Consider the following 24,885-nt stretch of genomic DNA (forward strand, 5'->3'; position numbering starts at 1 on the left):
TTGTGGACTGAACTGTCAACGACTTCCACGAACCATTCCAAAAGCCACTGGAGTTGTGTCTTACTTTTAAATGCCACCTGGGATTATGCAAGTTTATAACATCAAAGGAATGCGATGCAGTACATCCTTCAGATCATAAGCATCTGCTACCCCTATTATCGTTGACCCTATCCAATGTAGCTCTTAATGATCAGAACAGAATGGGACATTTGTGAGTTGTAGAAAAACTAAGGGCGTTTATTACTACCATTCTGTCTCAAGTCAGTTTGATCTGTTCATAATTTCAGAAGGGCTCCTGCCCTTTCGCTTGGATCAGTCTGAAATAACAAACCTTTCAAGTTCGCTAACTTCCCTAATGCAACACAGATTGTGGTCAACAGGGTGGCAGTTTCGTGGAAACCCAGGCTTGCAGGTGATTTGCTTATTGTGTCCTGGTCTCAGTTCAGTTTGTTGTTTTCCTGACTCCATGTGGAGTTATGCAACTGCCTACCCCAACAACAATAGGTGTTTTCAATTGCCACATACTGAAAAAGGCAGGGTGGCTTGCAGAACAACGTGAAGCCCTGATGACTTTCATGCTGTCACGGATGAGCAGCAAGGGTTGCATTTTGAATGCTTCAGATGTTTTGTGGGAAGCAGGAGGGTCGCGTGATGAGGTGCTTGGAGGAAGCCACACAAGGAGAAAACCACCATAGTGTTTCCAATCTAATGAACAAACCAGACAGAGACTCAGTAAGCTTCTTGAAATAGAACCAATTTTTAAAAACAACATGTTGATCTGATGAGTTTAGTGAATGTCTTTCAGTGCTCCCTTTGGTGGACAATGTATGTGCCCCGTACCTTACCTGCGAATTAATTCATAGATCACAAAGTGTTCATATAGGATCATGCTGCTAGTGTGTTGCGCCTAACATTCATTAAACCATCTTAACTCTGATAGCATCCAAGTACTTAATCTTAATTGATTTGTGGACTGAACTGTCAACGACAGTTTTCAAATGGGAAAGGAAACCAAACTGAACAGCCTTGAGAACTTGAGATGAAGGATAGTAAATAAATTTGAAGAAGAAGAAGAAGAAGAAGAAGAAGAAGAAGAAGAAGAAGAAGAAGAAGAAGAAGTTGTTGTTTTGTTGGTGATATGAAAAATTACTTTGGGTCCACATGTTACAGAACGCATGTGTCTGTTTGTGTGTATCTCCAGGATGCTCAAGATGCTAAGTGTGTTTCCTCTTTACTCTCACAACAACCCCTGGGGGTAGGTTGGAACAAAACATAGTAACTAGCTAAAATCACCCGGTAAGCTAGGGATGGGGGACCTGAAGCCTGGGGCCAAATGTGTCCCTCTCTATCTGTGCCTTGAACTCTACACAGCCCCTACCCCTTCCCCAGCCACATTCCTCACCAGCCTTGCTTTGTACCCTCCCTGAGTGTTTTCGGCCTGGCTGGAATGTGTACTTACACTCTGGTAACGCTTCCTGCTTGCCTGGATGGAGGATAGAGTGAGTGTATAGGAGCTAACCTACAGTACATAGGTAAATTCACATTGCTCTGCCCACTTTTGCATCTGTCCTCACCCACCTCTGACATATGGTACCTGGAAGGCTTCCCAACAGGGGATATGGTCCTCAGGCTGGAAAGAAAATTTACCCATGATTGTGAATCAATGGCCATTTGAACCCAAGTCTCCTCAATCTATTTCCAGCCCTCTACAGTGTCTTTCAATCTTGGGTCCCCAGCTGTTGTTGGACTACAACTCCCATCATCCCTAGCTAACGGGACGACCATCAGAGATGATGGGTGTTGTAGTCCAACAACAGTTTGAGGAAACACTGCCCTAGCCATTGGTCCATGCTGGCTCTCAAAGCAGCTTTGTCTATGCCCCAGCACAAGAGTTCCTGAGTGCTGCTTCTGTGATATCAACTGGCAGCAGGGCTTCGTTTCAGAAGAGCAGCTTTGCTAGACACAGTTGATGAGGCAGTTAAGAATAAAAGAGCATAAGAGTAAGTCTTCTGTGCCACCAGTGGCCAACCAGATGCCTATGGAAAGCCCACAAGCAGGACATGGGTGCAATAGTCCTCTCTTGCTCATGTTCCTCAGCAACTGCTATATAGAGGCACACCCTCTCTGATCAGAGAAGCTATTCCCTATGCAAAAAGACTTTCTAGTCCAAGCCTAGCTTAAAGGTAAAGAACCATAAGAAGGGCAAATAGTTACCTGACAGAGATCTAGATAAGGTCCGTATAGTTAAAGCCATGGTTTTCCCAGTAGTGATGTATGGAAGTGAGAGCTGGACCATAAAGAAGGCTGATCGCCGAAGAATTGATGCTTTTGAATTATGGTGCTGGAGGAGACTCTTGAGAGTCCCATGGACTGCAAGAAGATCAAACGCATCCATTCTTAAGGAAATCAGCCCTGAGTGCTCACTGGAAGGACAGATCCTGAAGCTGAAGCTCCAGTACTTTGGGCACCTCATGAGAAGAGAAGACTCCCTGGAGAAGACACTGATGCTGGGAAAGATGGAGGGCACAAGGAGAAGGGGGCGACAGAGGACGAGATGGTTGGATAGTGTTTTCGAGGTTACCAGCATGAGTTTGACCAAACTGCGGGAGGTAGTGGAAGACAGGAGTGCCTGGCATGCTCTGGTCCATGGGGTCATGAAGAGTCAGACATGACTAAACGACTAAACAACAACAACAACAAGAGATCTAGATCTAGAGGTATCTATTATCTAAAGTGCCTACAATAAGGTTACCAGATTTTTTCCAATGAATCCGAGGACACTTCAGTTAATTAATTAATTAATTAATTAATTACTACACGTTCAGGACGTTAATGCTGCAGCGCTGACGGTGGCAGAGGAGTGGCCACTGCCTTGACCTCAACCGCCACTTTTCCCCTTCCTCCAAGGCTTCTATCTCCTTTCTCCATGAGCCTGGGCAGCCCCTGAGTTGTTGGTTCTTTGGTGGTGGTGGGGAAGCGGTGTGTGGTGGGTCAGGCATGGAAGGCGGAGAAGGAGGGCTGAGAGCGGCGGTGGCGGCGGCGAGGCTCGGGCAGCATGATGCCTTCCTTCCCATTGGAGCAGCCCCAATCCCATTCCTACTCCTGCTTGCACGCAAGCTCTGATAGGCAGTGTGAAGCCTCCCTTCACAGCTGAGAGATCCCCTCCCCGATCCTGCTTTTACACAAGTAGAAGTTGGGAGGCTCCTCTGATAGGCAGCATGAAGCCTCCCTTCACAGCTTACTTGCTGGGGTCAGGGAAGGTGGAGGCAGCCCAGAAGCTGTATCTTAAAGTCCCTGCACCACCATCATATGGGGACTTCCAAGCAGCTCCTGAAGCCAGCCAGAACCAACTGCTCAGGGCTGCTGAGACTGCCGCTGCTGCGCTTCCAGGGGACATTAGATGAAATCCGGGGACATTCCGGGGATGGAATTTGTCCAGGGACTTATTCACAAATCTGGGGACTGTCCCCGGGAAACGGGGACGTCTGGTAACCCTAGCCTATGAGGACTGCTTTATAAGATCAGATTTGAATGTGTCTTTTGTTTGAAGAGCTGTCCAACCCAAGTCAATTTCAAAGAACAGTAAAGAGGGGTGAGCAACAGCCTTGAAGCTGTCCTTCAACCATTAGAACCTGGATAGCAGATTGCACAGACAGAGGTCACCTCATTATGGATAGGATGTGTTTCTATTTAACTAATAGCATTTCTTTCTACATCAGCATCTATGCAATAATTTAGCATATTTCAGCAAATCTAAATGTTATCCAATCGCAGATCTCACGAAAATCCATGCCCACTGTTACCTTCAGCCTGGGTGATACTCTTCCTCTGCTTTGGCAGTACCCACATATGTGGTCCTACAGCTCAGGGGTAAAAGAGAAGGTGCCATCTCCCCAATCTCCATAGCCTCACCAGTGGTGGTGGCTTCTGATGAGATCTTGCCAGAAGCCACAACTGCATGGCCCCGGTGGCTGGGGCAGGCAGGGTGCCCGCAGAGACACCACCCTGTAGGATTCTACCTGAAGCGGCTCATGGGTGAGCCAGTCTTGCTACTGCTGATACTAGAGGGTATTTTCCCCCACCATGGCAATGCAGTAATGATAAGGAACACCTGCTGGCTTGATCACACAGCTGTAAAAAAAGGTACAGAGCTTCATGCCATATACAAAAACAAGACAGCCCTTTTTGGAGACTATCAGTTTTCAGGAGAACCACAGTAATGTAATGTGGTTTCCTTGCCATGTGTTGGTTTTCCTTTTACCAAAATGTGTGAACAAGTTATTGAGCCACCACAATAGCTTCCTCGACTCATAAATACACCATCTGCCTTTATCAGCCCATCTGCAAGATATTAGCAGCACGTACAAATTAGCACGACAAGGAAGATCATCTCTGGCAATCTCTGTTTTCCTTTTTTCAGTGAAATTCTTTAAACCGACCAGCTAGTACAAACTAGTTGGACTTTTGTGAAAACAAACATACATACAAATATATATATATAGCCATAATTTAAACAAAAACAATGAAATAGAAAATTGGTTTTTCAGATGATCTTTTTAAAAACCCCAAATCGTATACATACAATATTCTAACAGTTTGTACTAAGTGGAAACTAAGTTCATAAAAAATTGCATTGGTTCTGGACGAGGCTTTGTGTATGTGTGTTTCTGTTCTGCACTGTGTGAAATGTCAACTGGGTTCCCCCTGTAAAAAGTTGGTTTTCTTTTTGGCCTGAAAAGAGGGGAAATTTGCTGGCTTTAGTTACCCAGCAAGTTTATTTTAAAGACAATCTTGTAAAACCTAGGTCAAACATACACACATGTATTTCTATAAAGCACAATTTTCCAAACTGTGTGTCGCAACACATTAGTGTGTCAGCTGCAGTGTGTTGGAGTGTCGCATGAACACTCCCCAGGGCTGGAAAGGGATTAGTTTAACCTCTGGTTTGCTAGTAAAACTGAATGACTGTGTCACAAAATGATGCATGTCTAAAAAGTGTGTCACAAACATGAAAAGTTTGGAAAGCTGTGCTATAAAGTATTATATCAGCAAATGTGCATCCAGAAACAAATTAACCCCTTGAAAACCATAACCTTGTTTAAATTACCCAAGTTCCTCATGTTAAAATGTTTCATTAAAGGAATAGGAAAGTGGGATACTAAGAAGCTGGAAGGGCCTTTTTTCTCTGTGTGTGTGTCTGGAAAGAGATCAGCACTAAGAAATCCAGAGGTTATGCAAGGTCCCCTGCTAGACGTGGCAGGGGAACAAAAATAGATCTAAAGGGCAGAGAATGCTGAAAACAAGTACAGTAAAAGAAATGAGGCAGAAATGTCCTGTTATAATACATTTTAACAGAAGACTCTTTATGGGGAGTGAAGTTGTTAAAGGAAACCAGGAACATGGGAAATTCCACTGGTTCAGACATTACATTGGGCAACTCAATTGTTCTAATATAGCTTACACCAGGAATCTTTTTCACCCTGAGAGCCACATTTCCTCCAGTGCAAACTTCCAGTGGCTGCTTGCTCTGTGGGTGCAGCACAGAGGCAACTCTTAGCTTTTTACAATAGCCCTACCGTTATGTAACACCACACTGCCCTGAAGCCACATTTTACACCACAGTGACACCTGCACCCATCTACAAGAACTGCACATTAAAATCTTTCATGCTATGTTCAAAAGTAGTTTTGGTGAAGGAAGTTTGTAACAGGTGAAGCGGGAAGAATAAAGGAAGAAAAAGAGAAGGGCTTCTGCTCATACTTTCACTAGAAGTGTTTTCCATTGGCATACTGGTGCACAGGATTAAGTGGTCCTGAGTATGCACCATTAAGAGTAGAAACGGTGCTCTACAGAGTCAGCATCCTCCTAGTTACCTACCCTCTTTCCAGCAATAGCTAGCTCCATGATCCCAGAGAATCTCCAAGCAGGTCATGTAAGCCTCCCAGCTTCTTTCTTTGGTGATCACTCGTAGCCGAGTAAGATTGTTTTCCATGATCACGGTCTTAACAATGAATCCGTAAGTGACTGTGCAGGCCAATTCTGGATCCACACGTCCTTCCACAGTGGGGACATAGGTTTCCAGGTGGGAGTTGATCACGTTGAGGTTTGCCAAATGTACCTTCCTCTTACCTCATTTCTCCTTTTTGCCCTGAGTTTGTGCTTCTTCAAAGTCCATGACACCTTTGGTAAAGGCTGTTCTCCAACTGGAGCGCTTGCAGGCAACTGTTTCCCAGTTATCAGTGCTTATACCACTTTTTAAAGATTTGTCTTGAGAGCGTCTTTGCTTCTTCCAATACACTGACATTAGTTCGCCTGTCTTCCCAAGTGATGTGTAAATTTTTTCGGAGACACCATTGATGAATCTTTTGAGGAGTTGGAGATGGCGTTTATAAGTGATCCGTGTTTCATGCTAAATTTTGTAGTACAATAGCTTTGTAAACAAGCATTTTGGTTTCCCTGAGAATGTCCCGATCCTGAAACACTCTGTGCTTCAATTGGGAGAGAGCTGTGCTCACAGAGCTCAAGCAATGCTGCATTTCAGCATCAGTGTCAGCCCTTGTAGAAAGATAACTGCCCAGGTAGGAAAAGTGATGGACATTTTCCAACGTTACACCATTAAATTGGACTTGTAGCACTGCAGAGGAGTTGTTTTGTGCTTGTTGGTGCAGAACTTTGGGGGGGGGGATAATATTGAGCAATAAGCCAAGCTTTCCACAAGCTTCTGTGAAGATATTTAGGATGGTTTGGAGGTCATCCTCTGAGTGTGCACACATGACATTGTCATCAGCATCATGAAGCTCTGTGATGGAAATTATGGTAACTGTAACCCCCCAGCAGATGGTATTCAGCAGCATGCTGCCATTGAACATGGAGATTCTACTTAGCTATCATGTTGATATAGACATAGATATTCCATGAATTTGTCTAACCCTCTTCCAAAAACCACTACAAATTGTATGGAAGGAAATCCCACACGTTTAGTTGCACATTGTCTGAAGAAATACTTGCTATTGCCTGTCCCAAATCTACTGTCAATTAGTTTTCTCAGGGGGCCCTGATCACAGGGAAGCAGGGAATTATAGGAAATGAATAAATAAATTTGGCAAATGAGTAACTAGTATTCTTTGGATATGACCTACTATTGCTTCCCAATATTTTATTTCTGAAAGTTTACTGTTCTTTGGAGAATGCGGTATGTATAATCCGATCACACTTAATGAGCTTTAACCCAATGGTAAGTTAATTCTCACATTCTCCCTCTGCACAACGTCTGTTCAATAAATAGCAATACCTAGGGCAAATTTGTGTGTGTGTGTGTGTGTGTGTGTGTGTGTGTGTGTGTTTAACATGGGACTATCCAGACAATTTTCCAAGGAACCTATCCACTTGGATCAACATGGGCTCAACGCTTTCGCAATGTCAGCACATTTTTCAACCAACTTTTTCTTTCCTTCTTTCCAAAAGGAGTCAGAAACAAGAACTGGATCACACATTCTGCCATCGAAGCCAGGAAAACAATCTCTGTCTCCGGAAATGAGTTAACGTATCAGTAATGTCATTCAGCCCTCTTGGCTTGTGCGTCTAGTCCTGAAATAAATTCTGCTTAATCAGCTACAGCTGAAAACGCAACACAGACCCATTACTGTGCTTAGCTTTTCCAGGTGCCTCTAAGTAACACCAGTATAACCTGGGGAACTTCGCATGCCGTGTGATTGGTCTAACGAGAGCAGCCCAGATCCTATCTGGAAACGTGCGGCCCTTGATGTCTCTGAGGGAAATGAATGAAGGAATCAGATCTTTAAAAGTGTGCAGTTATTCTGAGGAGGGGGTGGGGGAAGGAAATGAATGGGGGACTGTGTTCCAGGGATGCTTTCGCCACACTAAGCATTTAGGGTGGAATTGCCACAATTGGTAGTAGCAGCTGGTGTGGTGAGGCAGAAGGACCTCTCTGCACCATTGTTGTCTGCAACTTACCTAGATGATACTGGGATAGGGCTGGCATGACCGCACAGCCCTGGTCTCACATGCCTTTCTGCCCTATGCCAGTGTCAGGAGCTCGTCCTACACTCGAGTAGGACCCTGGCAGAGATACATGCCTGACTGGCATGTTCTCTCCCTCCTGGCCGATCGTTCGGGAGCTTCAGAAGCTTTCTTCAGCCTGAACATCACAGCAACTGATGTCAACCAACACCAGCACACTTAGGGATCCGCAGAGTCTTCGCAGCTTGCGTGACAGACCTCAGCAACTCAGCATTTTGGCTAATCTACTTTATTTACCTATAAACACACATGGAGCACTGCAACAAGGCTCCCTCTTTCTCTAGCATCAGACAGCAAAGAGAAAAAGGACAAAGGACAATAGTCCCACTTCATGGAACACAGTAACACAAACATCCTGTCTCCGTCACTTCCCACTCTGTGGAGTCAAAACATACACCGTCATGTGATAGACAACAATCCCATGACTGCAGTCATGGAGCAGGAATTCTAACAGCCAGTACCATCCAAGTAAGCTGCAGTGATGCTGGTGATGGAGGGCAGCTGCACAGCACCACATCAGCCACTGCGGCTAATTATTTGTTCACTCATATTTTATGGGGTGTCCACACTCCAATCGCTATCAACATGTATTTTCTCTGTATTCTCTCAGGCCACAAAAAGCCTGACTTTTTCCATGAGGATGGAAGAACAGCACAATCTCCGTAGGTGCAGGTGCCCTTAATGCCATTCCTACATCTTTTTAGAGGTTTTGCTTTGACATATTAGGAGAGTGGACCTATCACATCTCGGCACAGGTTTGTTATAGCATTTGTGCCGTGTATCATTTTGTGACCACATTTTTGTTTAATCAGTCTTTCAGCTATTGCTAATATGCTTTTTGGATGGACCATCAGTTCCGTTGCTCGGCCTCAGCCCAGTATACCTGAAGGAACGTCTCCACCTCCATCATTCTGCCCGGACACTGAGGTCCAGCGCCGAGGGCCTTCTGGTGGTTCCCTCACTGTGAAAAGCCAAGTTACAGGGAACCAGGCAAAGGGCCTTCTCGGCAGTGGCACCCGCCCTGTGGAACGCCCTCCCACCAGATGTCAAAGAGAAGAACTACCAGACTTTTAGAAGACATCTGAAGGCAGCCCTGTTTAGGGAAGCTTTCAATGTTTAACGGACTATTGTATTTTAATATTTTGTTGGAAGCCGCCCAGAGTGGCTGGGGAAACCCAGCCAGATGGGTGGGGTAGAAATAATAAATTATTATTATTATTATTATTATTATTATTATTATTATTATTATTATTATTATACATTTTTGAAAATGCAAATTAAAAACAAAACAAAACAGATGCAAAGGGTCTTAACACATCAGGCTTCAGGCAGCTCAGTAACTATGCATACTGATAATCTTAGCATTTTCTCCTTTAGATTTTCTTCACAGGGCTTCAATATAAAGAGAAAAAATAACTCAACAGGTCCATAATCTAGAGTACATCAGGAAAGGAGGGCAGGCATTATCCTTTACACTTCTGCAATCAGTAAATGCTTTCCGTATTTTCTCAAACGAGCCCTTTATCTTTTGTTCCCTGGTTACCCTTAGTTTTTGTATTAATTTAGCTGGAGAAAATAGCATTAAAACCTTAGGTCAAACTTTCAGTTTATTAAAAAGATTTACAAGAAACCAGTCTCTCTCCCCCTGCTTCCCTTACTGTATTTTTTTAATTATTATTAAGCAAGTGAAAACAGTGTTTACAATAGCAACATTGCAAGACTTAAACACAAGCCACTATTTTAACCGCAGCTAGTTGCTTGGGCAAGAACTGGGACATTAGCATCTGCAGATACAACTTTCAAACAAAATGCAAAGGGCTGTACAATCAATAAAACTGAAACATTAAATATAAACATTAACATTTAATAGGTCCCAAAATACCATGCTGACATCTGCATAATACCTAAATCAACTTTGCTGCAGCGTTGCCTATGGTAATGTATTAACAGAATATGACCCATGGGACATTTGCGAAGCTTTATTGAACATTGACAGCACCAATGTAAATCTGGGTGAAGAAACGTGGAAGCTGTCATTTCATATAAAGCTGGTTAATGTCTTTTCGTTCAGCTATATTTCAATATTTAGCACTGTTAAAGTAACAGAGATTACGGCTGATGGTATATATGGCATTTAATATATTTTCAACTTTATTTGTTCTCCATCACCCTATCCAAGACAATATCATTTGTATGGCAGCTTTGCATTCTGCTGTAGGACGGCATGCCTCATGTTGTGAACAAAATTTGTAAAAAATTCTCAGTGATTTATACAGAATGGCAGACTTTTTGGGGGGGGGTTTTGGGTTTTTTTTAAAAGTCTGCCTTCTGTATAAATCACAGCATGGTATCTGTATGCACCACTTTTTATCCCGAAAGTCACTGAAGTACATGTCTGCTTTCAAAGCAATAATTTATTCTTCTTAACTTGCTTTCTTTTTCCTGATATATGGTTCTATAGGCTTTCCTGACAGGAGAGAAATGGGAATTCAACAAATCTATCACGAAGTGTTTTGATAAGCTCTCTTGTTTTTATGATTTTAAATTAAATTAAAAATTTAAAATATATTTATACAAAACAGTGTGCATATACAGGGTGAGTCCTTTAAAAGAGGCCCCGTGGATACAGAGTACACATGTTCCACGGGGCCTCATTTAAAAGACTCACCCTGTATATTAATTACACACACACACAATAACTTAACAGCACAGGGCTATCCATGCCTCCTTGAGTGCAATGAGGTTTACTCCCAGAACCTTTTCCACAACTTTGTCCAGACCCCAGAATCCAGCCGTGACGAAGAAATCAGACTTGAGGTTGCAGAGTCACTGTCTAAGAGTTAGGCTAGGTTCCTGTACCTGAGTCCAGTGCTGGTGCCCAGGGCAACACTGAACCCAAAGCTCATAAGCAACAGTCCACTAGCCCAGAGCCAGAATCCTCAGTGTTGCCTTCCCCTGAGTACCTTCCAACCTACCTTACCAGCCCACACCAGTGACAGGTATAGGGGGCACTAGGAGCTCCAGCCCCCTCAATATTTTGAATCAGGGGGCTGGCATCCCCTGCCACCGGGCGCCCTCCTTGCACCCCAGTCCCCACCTGGGAGTCAGGAGGGGGCTGGGACGAGCAAGAGCGAAGATGGTCCTCCAAATGTTCTGTTGAGAATTCCATTCCACCTTAAGGAACAGACGTGTGGAATTGTTGCATGTCACATGTCTGTTTACATTCCAGCACAGTTTGCTGGGAACTTCCGTTGGTGTATAGCTTTCTGTTTTCCTTTCGACACGAAGGAGATAAGACATGTGTCCTTTTGTCCTGATCTACGCTTAATAAAACCTGCTTATAGATATACTTAGACAGCCTCTCATGCCACTTCTGTCTGCGCAGCATTTTCTCTGCTGGATAGCGTGCTCAGTCTTCTAAAGCCTGGGTCACAGATTTATGCTTCACCAAGAACCAGAGTTCGCCCGGCACACCGGCCGGTGGGCTGGGGCCAGCTGGGGGCCTGTCGATTGCCTCCGTTTCCTTTAGTGCATGCCAACCAGGAGGAGGTGGACCATGGAGCCCAGTGCTGCGCTGCACCTCCTCTTCCGTGCTCGATGCTGCAGCGACAGGATGCGTCACGTGACGTCACGTGCTGAGCCCCTCCTATGTGTGGAGCAAGTCGGCATCTCTGCCCGTCCAACGCTGGAAGGAGTACACCAGACTGGATGACAGAGAATGTTTATTTGTTGTCCAAAGTGTTGGCCCTCTAAGGACTGTAGTTCTCACAAAGGGGGTGAAGCCTTGGTGGGGTAGACAAGAAGCAGAGGCTCAAAAGGAGCACATTGTTCACTCCACAGTGCTGCTGTTGTGGCCTATGGGCCCCTCAGCAGAACCAGAGCAGAACATACTTGACCAGGGGGCTCTAGCAGCTAGCCTAGGTGGGGTCAGTCCAGGGTCTGAGTATATTCAGGATACTAAACTGCATGGGTAGCGGCTGCAACATGCAGGTCAGTGGCTGCATGTTCAGAACAAGCCACACACAAATCCCAGGGTTCCTAGTTTGACTCACAGTGCAGCTTCTTCCAGAACATTATGGGTGCAATTCTGTAACTTTACTTTCACTGCTGAGTACACATTCTAGTGAAAGGAACGCCAGGAACTGGCTCTTGTTGTTGTTGTTTAGTTGTTTAGTCGTGTCCGACTCTTCGTGGCCCCATGGACCAGAGCACTCCAGGCACTCCTGTCTTCCACAGCCTCCTGCAGTTTGGTCAAACTCATGTTAGTAGCTTCGAGAACACTGTCCAACCATCTCGTCCTCTGTCGTCCCCTTCTCCTTGTGCCCTCTTTCCCAACGTCAGGGTCTTTTCCAGGGAGTCTTCTTTTCTCATGAGGTGGCCAAAGTATTGGAGCCTCAGCTTCAAGATCTGTCCTTCCAGTGAGCACTCAGGGCTGATTTCCTTAAGAATGAAGAGGTTTGCTCTTCTTGCAGTCCATGGGACTCTCAAGAGTCTCCTCCAGCACCAGAATTCAAAAGCATCAATTCTTCGGCGACCAGCCTTCTTTATGGTCCAGCTCTCACTTCCATACTGGCTCAGTGCTGCCTAAATTGAATGACAGCAGCTCTCTACAGTCTTTCGCAGTCTTTATTATTTATACCCCTCCCATCTGGCTGAGTCTCCCCAGCCACTCCCCAGCCATTTAATCAAATGTTAAAAACAGTGGGCACCACTACCGAGAAGGCCCTCTGTCTGGTTCCCTGTAACCTCACTTCTCGCAATGAGGGAACCGGCAGAAGGCCCTCGGCGCTGGATCTCAGTGTCCAGGCTGAACGATGGGGGTGGAGACGCTCCTTCAGGTATACAGGACCGAGGCCATTTAGGGCTTTAAAGGTCAGCACCAACACTTTGAATTGTGCTCGGAAATGTACTGGGAGCCAATGCAGATCTCTCAGGACCGGTGTTATGTGGTCCCGGCGGCCACTCCCAGTCACCAGTCAAGCTGCCGCATTTTGGATTAATTGCAGTTTCCGGGTCACCTTCAAATGATGCATCAGCACCTATAATTGCTGGCAATGATACGCAATCCAACATGTGCATTCTTCCCAACATGTCACACCCCTATTGCTGCAGGGAGCATGACACTGCATGCCAACATGTGTACTACCAGGTGCTGTGTACTACTGTATACTGCTGAAAGTAGCTAGGCATATTAAAAACCTAGAGGAAGAAATTGCATTTGTTTGCAAAAAAAAGTTTGACTCATACTCCACAAACGCCTCCAGGGATCTCTCTGACTCCGACTGCGGTTCATGGGAGACAGTATCTTGGAGACAGCAATCAGAAATGTATTTGTATGTAATTAATCATGACAGCCGCCTAGAATTGGGGGGCAGGAGCACTGCGTTGTCAAGGACAACCGCTTCTGTCATACAAATGAACAAGAAGGGATCACATTGCCAGAAATCCCACAGGCTGTCAATGGGCTCCAGGCTGGCTGTGTTCCCACAGGCCCCATAGAGAGTTGAAACCTTAAGAGTCTGGTGCTCTTAGAAAAGGCTGTAAAGGCTAAGATTTAGTATCCAAGCACAACATTACTAATGGTATCCAAAACTCGGCACTAAAATTCAATTTATAAACCCTGTAACCTCTTCTTAAGAAAGAACATTTCTAGGAAGTGTAATGGGGAGAATATTGCCTGGAGATGAGAAAAGATGTTTCTGTCTGTCACTAGCACAACTTTGTTGACTACCCAATTGAGGGAAGTGAATGGTTCAGATGGGAATCTAAAAAAGCTGACAAAGAGATGAGTGGCCATTCATAGAAAAACTCAAGAAAATGTGGAATGTCTGCATCAGGGGTAGCCAATGTGGTGTCTTCCAGATGTTGTAGACTGCAACCCCTATATCTCTGACTATTGGCCATAGCAGCTGGGACAGAAGGGAACTGATACTCGCAACATCTGGGAAGGGCACAATGTTGGACACCCATTTCTCTAATGGGAGAAATGGAGAATAATGGTGGATTACTTACAGAAATACTGTAAAAAAAAAATATTATTTTTTTTATAAATTTTTATTGGTTTTCCAAACACAAAAAATAAGAACAGATAATACACAATACACAGACATACAAACATATAAACATATATAACTTCATAATCTTATTTTCATACACCTTACTTCCCGGACTTCCCCATACCTCCCCTTTTCTGCATCCTTGTTTTACATTTCTTCAGCAACTCCTCCAATTAACTAATTATTCAATTCAATTTCTTTTAAATTCTTCCTTAACTTATTGATTACAGCTGCAATTCTCTATTTCCCAATTCCTTGACATCTTAACACTCCTCAATTTTACAACAATTTTTAAGATATATTTTGAATTTCTTCCAGTCTTCTTCCACTGTCTCTTTCCCCTGGTCACGGATTCTGCCAGTCATCTCCGCCAGTCCCATGTAGTCAATCACCTTCGTCTGCCATTCTTCCAGCGTGGGTAGTTCTTGTGTCTTCCAATACTTTGCTAAAAGAATCCTTGCTGCTGTAGTAGCATACATAAAAAACGTCCTATCCTTCTTTAACACCAATTGGCCTACCATGCCCAAGAGAAAAGCCTCAGGTTTCTTAGGAAAGGTCCTTTTAAGGACTTTCTTAATTTCATTATAGATCATTTCCCAAAAGGCTTTAATCTTCGGGCAGGTCCACCAAAGGTGGTAGAAAGTACCTTCAGCCTCATTACATTTCCAGCATTTATTATTGGGCAAATGATAAATTTTTGCAAGCTTGACTGGGGTCATGTACCACCTGTAAATCATTTTCATAATATTTTCTCTTAAGGCATTACATGCCGTGAACTTAACACCGGTGGTCCATAACTGTTCCCAGTCAGCAAACATAATATCATAACCGATGTCTTGTGCCCATTTGATCATGGCTGATTTCACCGTTTCATCCTGTGTATTCCAATTCAACAGCAAATTATACATTCTTGACAAGTTCTTAGTATTGGGTTCTAACAGTAGAAATACTGTAAAATTAATGAATGTTAGAAAAATGTTGGAATGAAGTTATATGGCTTTAGTAGAAATGTTATAAGGAATTAGGTATAGATAGATTAATAGGGTATTAAAGGGAAAAATAAGGTTAGAATGTGTTAAGATAATTATAGGATAGAAAACAGAGGAAGATGGAGAGGAATTGCTGAAACAATTAATAGAAGTGGAAGACAAAAAGGGAGGTGTGAGGAGGTCGTGGAAACATGTGAATGAAAGATAAGATATTGAAATTGGATTGTGTTTTGAATGGTTTTTTGTTTTGTTTTGTCAATTGTTTGTGTTAGTGTTGTGTAGTCTTTTTTGACGGTATTGTTGTATTGTTTTTCTTTGGTTTTTTGTAGTGTTGTGTTTAAATTGTTGAAAATTAATAAATATTATTTTTTTTAAAAAAAGAAATGGAGAATAATGGTGATAATTCAAATATATTTGTGAAGGCTCTTTCCTAAGTGCTCAGACACTTATCCCTGGAAACCTTACAGCTATCCTGTATGGCAAACACCTTGTCCGAAGATCAGCTCCAGCAAAAAACGTAGCAGAAAGCTGCCTTGAATGTAGGCAGCTCTTGTTTTAGTAGTCCTTCTGGATTGGTACATATGCACCATAGTGACCATGTGATGACTAGGTTTATTGCCACTGTTGGAGGTAGTATGCCTCTGAATACCAGTTGCTGGGTGGAGAGAATACTGTTGCACTCACACCCTGGTTGCAGGTTTTCCATAGGCATCTGGTTGGCCACCGTGAGAGCAGGCTGCTGGACTTGATAGGTCTTAGGCCTGAACCAGCAGGGCATTTTTTATGCTCTTATGCCATCTGGTTGGGCTTTCCAAGCATGCTCAAGACGGTGTGTGTGTGTGTGTGTGTGTGTGTGTGTGTGTGTGTGTGTGTAAGGGAGTTTGTCTGTGAACAGGCTGGCACCATTACAGTTCATCCATGTGGGTTCAGTTCCTGTGCTCTTGCACTTTTCACCATGCCTCAAAATGTGTTGGCATTCCTTGAGCTTTTTTGTTTAATATATTGCTACTCCCAGGGCTCCTAACAGTTAAAATAAATACATTAACAATGCAGTAACATGCTATTTACCAATGAAATAATAATAAAAAAACCAAGAGGGTAGTGGAAAAACCCCATAAAATTCCAGCAGCTTAATAAAACCCACGAACTCCACCACCAATTTAAAAAAGTATGGGAAAGTAAAAATAAAAGGTTTTGCCTACATCAGACATACAAAGATTAAGTGTCATGTGACCTGCCTTCGTGAGATCACCAGCCACTTCACCCTTTGATATGGGGTGGAGAATACCCAGGGAAGGGCCTCCAATGTTTTTTGCATGATGAAATACTATTCCACAATGGGCTATTTGCTAGTGTTGTTCAATATAGACTGGACTTCTGCTTTGGACTGTGATTTCTTCAGTTTGATACTGTCCTCCTGTCTCATTTGCATTAAAAATGTCACGGCAAGTCAAATCCAGAGGCAAAGGTTCCCCACCTTTGTTCTAAGCACACAGAAATGTATCCACATGTCTAGCACAATCCTCTATATAGGCACTACTCAGAAGTAAGTCTCACTGAGTTCCATGGGGCTCACTCGAAGGAAAATGAGCATGGCCAGGATTGTACCTTAAGGTACCATGAAACACACAGGTATCACATACTTCAGACACTGAGGTGCTTTTTCAACAGTGAGAACATATTATTATATCTTTAACCAAAAGTTAACACCATATCGGCTTTTAAGCCTGTGTAGGGTAGGCTATTGCAAGGCAACATAAAATTCATAATAATAATAATAATAATAATAATTTATTTATTTATTTATTTATTTATTTATTTATTTATTTATTTATTTATACACCACCCATCTGGCTGGGTTTCCCCAGCCACTCTGGGCAGCTTCCAACAAAATATTAAAACACAATAGTCAATTAAACATTAAAAGCTTCCCTGAACAGGGCTGCCTTCAGATGTCTTCTAAAAGTCTGGTAGTTGTTTTTCTCTTTGACATCTGGTGGGAGGGCATTCCACAAGGTGGGTGCCACAACCGAGAAGGCTTTCTGCCTGGTTCCCTGTAACTTGGCTTCTCGCAGCAAGGGAACTGCCAGAAGGCCCTCGGCGCTGGACCTCAGCGTCCTGGCAGAACTATGGGGGTGGAGATGCTCCTTCAGGTATACTGGACTGAGGCCGTTTAGGGCATGGGTAGGCAAACTAAGGCCCGGGGGCCGGATCCGGCCCAATTGCCTTCTAAATCCGGCCAACGGATGGTCTGGGAATCAGTCTGTTTTTACATGAGTAGAATGTATCCTTTTATTTAAAATGCATCTCTGGGTTATTTGTGGGGCATAGGAATTCGTTCATTTCCCCCCCCCCCCACACACACACCCCAAAAATATAGTCCAGCCCCCCACAAGGTCTGAGGGACAGTGGACTGGCCCCCTGCTGAAAAAGTTTGCTGACCCCTGGTTTAGGGCTTTAAAGGTCAGCACCAACACTTTGAATTGTGCTCGGAAACGTACTGGGACCCAATGTAGGTCTTTCAAGACCGGTGTTTCAAATCCTGTCCTATGAGTTCAGTGTCTTAACTCTGTACAAAGAAAAAAATATAGTCTAGGTATGATATGATATTACCACCTTCCAGTTTTGGACTGTAAAAAGAATTAAAACCAAATGTTAGCATCCACATAAATAAGATACACATATGTGGTATGCAAATCGCAGACCATACTGAGAAACTATAAAGAGAGCAATTGTTTTCAAGAAAATGTGTATTTCCCCCACCTCTCTCCAGAATTTCAACTTGGTAGGTATTGCTGTATATATTGGGTTAGTTGGACCAGGTCCATGGAAATGTATTTTCCATATGAGACTTCATGGTTTAAAGAGCAAGGGGGTTACATTTATTGTGTTTTGACTGGAAGTGTATTCATGTATATGGATTTGAGAGGGAGGGGGTTGCCCGTTGTTAAAAAATAAAGGCCTAGCTTGTGTGCTTGAATATATGCATGCAGTACAGTTTGATTAATGGGTAATCTGGACATAATTCCTTTTTGATTAATTTTTAAATTATACTAAATCTAAACTGATGACATGCTGGGAGAACCCATAATTTGGTAAATGACCTCCCATACTTTGTCAATGCTGCAGCAATGGGAGGAACCTGATCTGAACTTTTTCTTTACAAAAAGTAATGGACTTCTCTAAAACTAAAGTGACAACAAATATTATAAATAATGGATTGGATCCAATAGAGCTCTTCTGTTTGTAGATGGGCCTCTTGATCTGGTGGAAGTTCCAGGGAATTGAAAGGGGATTTTTATTTTTTATTTTTGAAGATCCCTCCTACCCTGATGTTCTCCCTAGTCTGCTCCACAGGTTTACGGGGCTGTGGTGGGTTGTATCACCAGATGTCAGGGATTGGCTGGATGAGGAAGAATGGAGTGTGCCACCCACCCAATAGCCCCCCAAGGAAGAAGACTTAGACTCAGGACAGTGGTGGTGGGACACAGGCCATCCATCTGCGGGAGGGACAAGCTGGGAGATACTAGAAGCAAGAGGTTTGAATGAACATGGGGGGACAGAAGCCGTTCCAGGACAAGGCTGGGTGCCAAGAGTCTCAGTGCGAGTGCAGACTCTGACAGAGAAGAGGCAGACACTGCTTCTCCTGCTCAGCGTTTGGACAGTCCAACTGTCTCTCCTCCACTGACACCCAGAACGTGAAGAAGCGTCCTGCATGTTGCTGAGCCAGACAGGTCCAGAGGGAAAGCCCTTCCCCTTGCTGCAGTCTATGTCTGCTTGGGAGGAGTCGAGACTGAGGAGGCTAGAAAGGGAAGGAGGGGTTACAGCAATGTCTTCAGCTAGGGGACACTAGCCCAGGTGAACTCTGTTGTGTTTATACTTTTGTGAATGAAAGCTAATTGCATTTCATGTCTCAAGTCCTTTTTCCTGACTTATGGATGCCCTGCAGTCTCCTGGCAGCCCCTTGACACCACCCTCATGCCGTTGAAGTAGAGGAGGAGGAGGGGGAGGAGTTTGGATTTGATATCCCATTTTATCACTACTCTAAGGAGTCTCAAAGCGGCTAACAATCTCCTTTCCCTTCCTCCCCCACAATAAACACTCTGTGAGGTGAGTGAGGCTGAGAGACTTCAGAGAAGGGTGACTAGCCCAAGGTGCATGTGGAGGAGCGGAGATGCGAACCCGGTTCACCAGATTACGAGTCTACTGCTCTTAACCACTACGCCACACTGGTTCAAGGAGCCTCTGCTACCTGAAGTTCCTCGCGTTTGTGGAAGAATTCCTCCAATGATGGAAAGGCACCCTTGGATCCAAACCCCCAAAATTCCGCAAACAAGATCCAAAGCTGCTAGCTTGTTATTCTCTTGTTTAGACATCAGGACAATCATTCACCCAGTTGTCTGAGAGTCGTGACAAAACACGTTCAGCATTCTCACCGGCATGCCTGCCTTTCTAGATACAAATGGCCTTTGCGGATGATTACTCCATCTGGATTATCTTACACTTAGTAGACATCATTACTGCCTAGTCTCTCAGTTTGGCAACAGGCGTACATACTGGAGTGCCTCCTCTTAATAAAAACACCCTCTTCACATGGGAAAATGGCATATTTCTGGCTCATGTTTCCCCCTTTTAAGCCTGCCAAGTATCTAGCACCATCCTCAAAGTCTTCCCTCCTTCTCAAATTAAAGCATCCTCTTAGCCACATTTCTGGACACGCTGAGGTGCATGGAGCTTGAGACGGGCAATATGGCACTGTCAAAAATGAAGCCACAAACACCTCCTCCCTCTGCCAGTATTTCCAAGGCAAATTCACTTATTAATGTTCTGGGAACATTAAAAGGCCCAAACTTTTGGAAACTTGGTGGGAGAGGGGGAACCGTGCAGAAGAGTAATGCTGTTCAGTTAAAATTCGTGGCAAGAAATTATTTGCTTTAATCACTTCAATAGCTTATTTGCATGCATTCCACTAAGTTGATCCATCGAAACAGGGGGAAATTATTTAAATTAGAGAGACAGAAATTTAGCATTCTCAGATGCTAAATATTAATTTTCAGGTACTTTTCAGTTGCTTCCTGCACTCATGTCCTGCTTTCAAGAAGAACAGAGGACAATTACCACTGAAAAGTTACATTCTTAAGGGGTCTTGTGTTGCCGTAAGAATTACGCTGTGAAACTTGTAACAGAATGAAAGTAGCATTGGGTATACGACCCCCCCCCCTCCCCAATTCCTTATTAACTATGCTGTTGCTTCTGTGTAGCGTTTCAGCTCTAACCGCAGCTCAAATAATTTATGGAGAATATAAAAAGCGAAAACAAATAAATGGAACAGCGTGTACATCCAGAAAGGCAGAGGAAACTTTGGATTCATTTGTCAAAGCTATGCAAAAAAGAAAAGGAATAAAGGGTTCTGTCAGAGCGTACGCCACACTGCCTAATCAAAGCTCTGCAGAAGTCTAAATCGTTTTAGAGATGGATCGTATTTGCAGAAGCTTCAATTCTGGATGAAAAGGCACTGTTGATTGAAACTACATCTCTGATGGGGTGTGCAGGTTTGGGAGCCTCCCATGCAATTTAGAAATTAACTGCCGACAAGGCCAACATTGCCTCCACAATCTAACACATACTTAGAAACGATCTCTGCTTGTAAGGCCTAATGCATGGAGGAGGACTGTTTCTCTTGGCCCCGCCCACAATGCTGCATGCTGCACTGACTCCTCCCCCAACATCCATTCCTTAAACCTTGATATCTGCATCGGAGCATTTTACTTGCAATCAGGTTAACACACATATGTGTCCCCTGCCATTTCAGACCAGTTGGTGCCAACTTGGTTCATGCTGCCAAGGTCGAGAAGATGGCATGCATCTTTCTGATGCGGGAAATGATGTCTGGTTGGCCGATATAATTTCTGGCATTAGGGATTGGTTGCAGGTCTGAGGGTATTGGCGGCGAGCCTTTTGCACGAGTGGCGGTTCGGCATTGGAATAGTTCTGTAGATGGAAAGAGGGGAGGTAGCGCCATCACCTGCCCCGCATATTGAAGGGTAGTCCGTTAAAGGATTCCAGGGGCGTGGCCCTGTCCAAAGCCTAGGGAGGTGAGGGCCCTATCGGTGACCCTGGGGGAGCTCCTAGTTGATGTGCATCAGCACCCCCTACTGGTGGTTAACCCTTCCCAGACTTCCAGCAGACGGGCTGGTGTCAGATATAATCATTCACCGTTCATCACCTGTAACCAATAAAGTTGTGGCCTTTTTTAGCCCATTAACCTTAATAATTGTGTCATGTGTCATTATTTCTACCAGGGGGCATGGGAACTCGCCACGCAACCTCAGAATGCCCTCCTGTCTGAGGGCTGTAGGTGACAGCAGGAAGACAGTGGTGGCAGCAATTAATGGACAGCTTGAGGTGTGACTGGTCTCCTTTTCAAGGCAGTTGTGCATCAGCAGGCTCTCCCAGCCTCCCATTTCCTTTACATTGTTCAGAACGTGGGGACAGAGGAAAAATCATCTCAGGAGTGGCAGGCAGAGTCCAGCTTCCTCCTCTACAGAAGAGGATTCCAGTGTGTGCACATTGCAGCCTGTGCGAGTCTCTTAGGCTCCCCACAAAGTCATTAAGCTGTGAACTCATGTCAGGATTTCTAGAAAAAGCTACAAAAGCTCTTCTGCAGTTCTGCGGCTCTAATTGGTCAGCACTAAGGAAAGATGGACACCTGAAACGATCTCAGCAGTCTACTGTTTCAGACGGTTTGTCCTCCAACCCAACCTTGAGGTTCTATAATATTTATAAACTTAGGAGAGGTGATTCATCTATTTATATCTGGCCTAAATGGCATCAAGCCTGAGATCTGAAAACAGCAGTCTTGAGTAGTATTGATTTAAAGTTCTCATTTCAACTCTCCACATTTCCCAATCAATCTATTTTTCTTTTCTTACTTTTAGTTACACATGGTAGGTAGCCTGTGTGTGATTTACAGCCTCATTACACATTTCATAATGTGCCTACTGGGAGCGTGCTCTGCAGAGAATTTCTCCTCTGCCGCCCGTCGCCGCCACCTCGAACAAAGTTGGCTTTGAATTTGCAATGACTTCTTGACATTCTTCTTCCATATGTACCTGTTTAGCTGAGCCAATAAAATATGCCGAGTTTTTATGCTTTTTCATGCAGCTGTTATTTTTTTAAAAAAACCGTACACAACTTTAAAATAAAATATAGGTGAATGCATGTTTTTTGTTTCACCTTCAAGCTTAATATTGGAGTGAAAAGCTGCAAATGTATGGCAACAGTAAGACCTTGAAGATGTGTCGCTAAGATGCTGGGCCTTTGAAATGGGAGCTTCTGGTTCAATCTGTTGCGCTGTAGTAGCAATACTTACCAATGGTGGAACAGTGTAACTGCAGGTTAAAGCTCAGCAGCAGGAACCATGTGGCACTAGAAGCAAACGGAACTAACAGAATTCTATCTGATCCTCTACCTACTCAGAAGTAAGTCCCAGTGAGTTTAATACTCCTGATGAAGGACATGCTCTAGGTCAGTGTTTCCCAACCTTGGGGCTCCAGCTGTTTTTGAACTACAACTCCCATCATCCCTAACTAGTAAGACAAGTGGCCAGGGGTGATGGGAATTGTAGTCCAAAAACAGCAGGAGAACCAATGTTGGGAAACACTGCTCTAGGTCAGCCTTTACCCACTTTGGGCCCCCAAATACAGTTGGATTAAAGGTAAAGGTAAAGGTACCCCTGCCCGTACGGGCCAGTCTTGACAGACTCTAGGGTTGTGCGCCCATCTCACTCAAGAGGCCGGGGGCCAGCGCTGTCCGGAGACACTTCCGGGTCACGTGGCCAGCGTGACAAAGCTGCATCTGGCGAGCCAGAGCCACACACAGAAACGCCGTTTACCTTCCCGCCAGTAAGCGGTCCCTATTTATCTACTTGCACCTGGGGGTGCTTTCGAACTGCTAGGTTGGCAGGCGCTGGGACTGAGCAACGGAAGCGCACCCCGCCGCGGGGATTCGAACCGCCGACCTTTCGATCGGCAAGCCCTAGGCGCTGAGGCTTTTACCCACAGCGCCACCCGCGTCCCACAGTTGGATTACACCTCCCATTATCCCTTATCCTTGGCCCTGCTTGCTTGGGCTGATGGGAGTTGCAGTCCAATAACGCCTGGAAACCCAAGGCTGGGAAACTGCTGCAGGTCACCAGTCCTGACCACTGCTGTTTATTCGTTTACCACTTTCGGGCCCCCAAGGGCCTTCAAAGCTGCATATTAAAACGCAGTTAAAAAGATAAGATGCAATAAAGAACTGACCAAGCATCAGTTAAAATATATCAATCATCAGTCAGTATAAGGGAAGTTTTTAATGGTTGACATTTTACTGTGCTTTTGTTGGGAGCTGCTGTACTGGGGCAACCCAGTCAGATGGGTGGCATAATAATAATAATAATAATAATAATAATAATAATAATAATTTGACACCCCGCCCATCTGACTGGGTTTCCCCAGCCACTCTGGGCAGCTCCCAACAGAATATTAGAAACATGATAAAACATCAAACATTAAAACCTTCCCTAAACATAAACATTCCCTAATGATGATGATGATGATGATGATGATGATGATGATGGCTGCAAACTTGCAACACTGTGTGTGTGCAAGAATAAAACAAAGCCTTCCCAAACAAAGGGATTAAGAAGTGCTCTTGTCAACCCAACATCCTTTGAGCTTTGCTTATTATGTTGTTGTTTTTAACCTGAGCCAGTCAGGGCTGACCTGATTCATTTTGCTGCCTGAAAGGTTGAAAGGACCCCTCCCTCCCAATTTCATATTCAATGATCAGCTGGACTGGTGGTTTGATCATACTTCAAAAACGGTTACAAGGCAGAGTCCTCCACCATCCCTGACATCAGCAAGCTAGTTTAAGGATCACTAGGCATGCCGCACTGACTGCACACATGGCTCTGTCCTCAAACATCCCATGGCCACTCCCTACCACTCAAGTTTGAAGTCCAAAGTGGTCACCTCTGCCTAATGGCAGGACTGGCCCTTTAGCCAGGGATAAATGTTTCAGATCACCAGCAAGTATGCCATGGCACTGGGACTAGGGAAGGAAGGATCTTTCCATTTAGGTTCTCTCGGTTTCTAATTTTTCCAATCATAAATTCACTTCTCTACATTTTGCAGCAACTTGCGGTATTTTTGTTAAATAGGAAAACCTGAAAATTCGCCAGTATTTTACTGCGAATTTCTCCTAATGAAGCATTTTCTCGCAAAGAGAAAACATACTGATGGGAGCAGGGGAAGAGGCAGTGGGAGAGATGTAATATAACCCAAACAGTCTTTTATCATGCCATCAGAAGAAAAGGACAGGAAAAGCATGAAGCTAAGCAAAACAAAATGGAATTAGTATCGGGGTTTCTGCAAGAACTCCCTCCCATGATATATGCTGTGGGTTAAAAAATTGCCATTAACATTCTCAAAATAAATTTCCCTTTCAAGCTTAGTCCAATAGTTTTCTCCAATGAAGCTTTACAGCCTACTGTCATGGAAAAACAAAACAGACTTAAAAAAAAAAAAAGGACTAACCTTTAATAAAAGCCATTGTTCCAGTAATTATATTAGAATCTTCCTTCACCGCAAAGAACACTTAAAACAATAACATTTGTCAGCTAATTTGTTTGCAGACACTGAGTAGAGATCTAAAAATTCATAACATCTATTCTAATTCATAAGAGCTTCTTTCTTCTTTTTAACTTAATGCTAATATTTGCTACCTTCACAGATTCTAATAGAATGTATTCAAGCTGC

The sequence above is a fragment of the Podarcis muralis genome, chromosome 6, assembly GCF_964188315.1.
Source record: "Podarcis muralis chromosome 6, rPodMur119.hap1.1, whole genome shotgun sequence".
NCBI classification, from domain to species: domain Eukaryota; kingdom Metazoa; phylum Chordata; class Lepidosauria; order Squamata; family Lacertidae; genus Podarcis; species Podarcis muralis.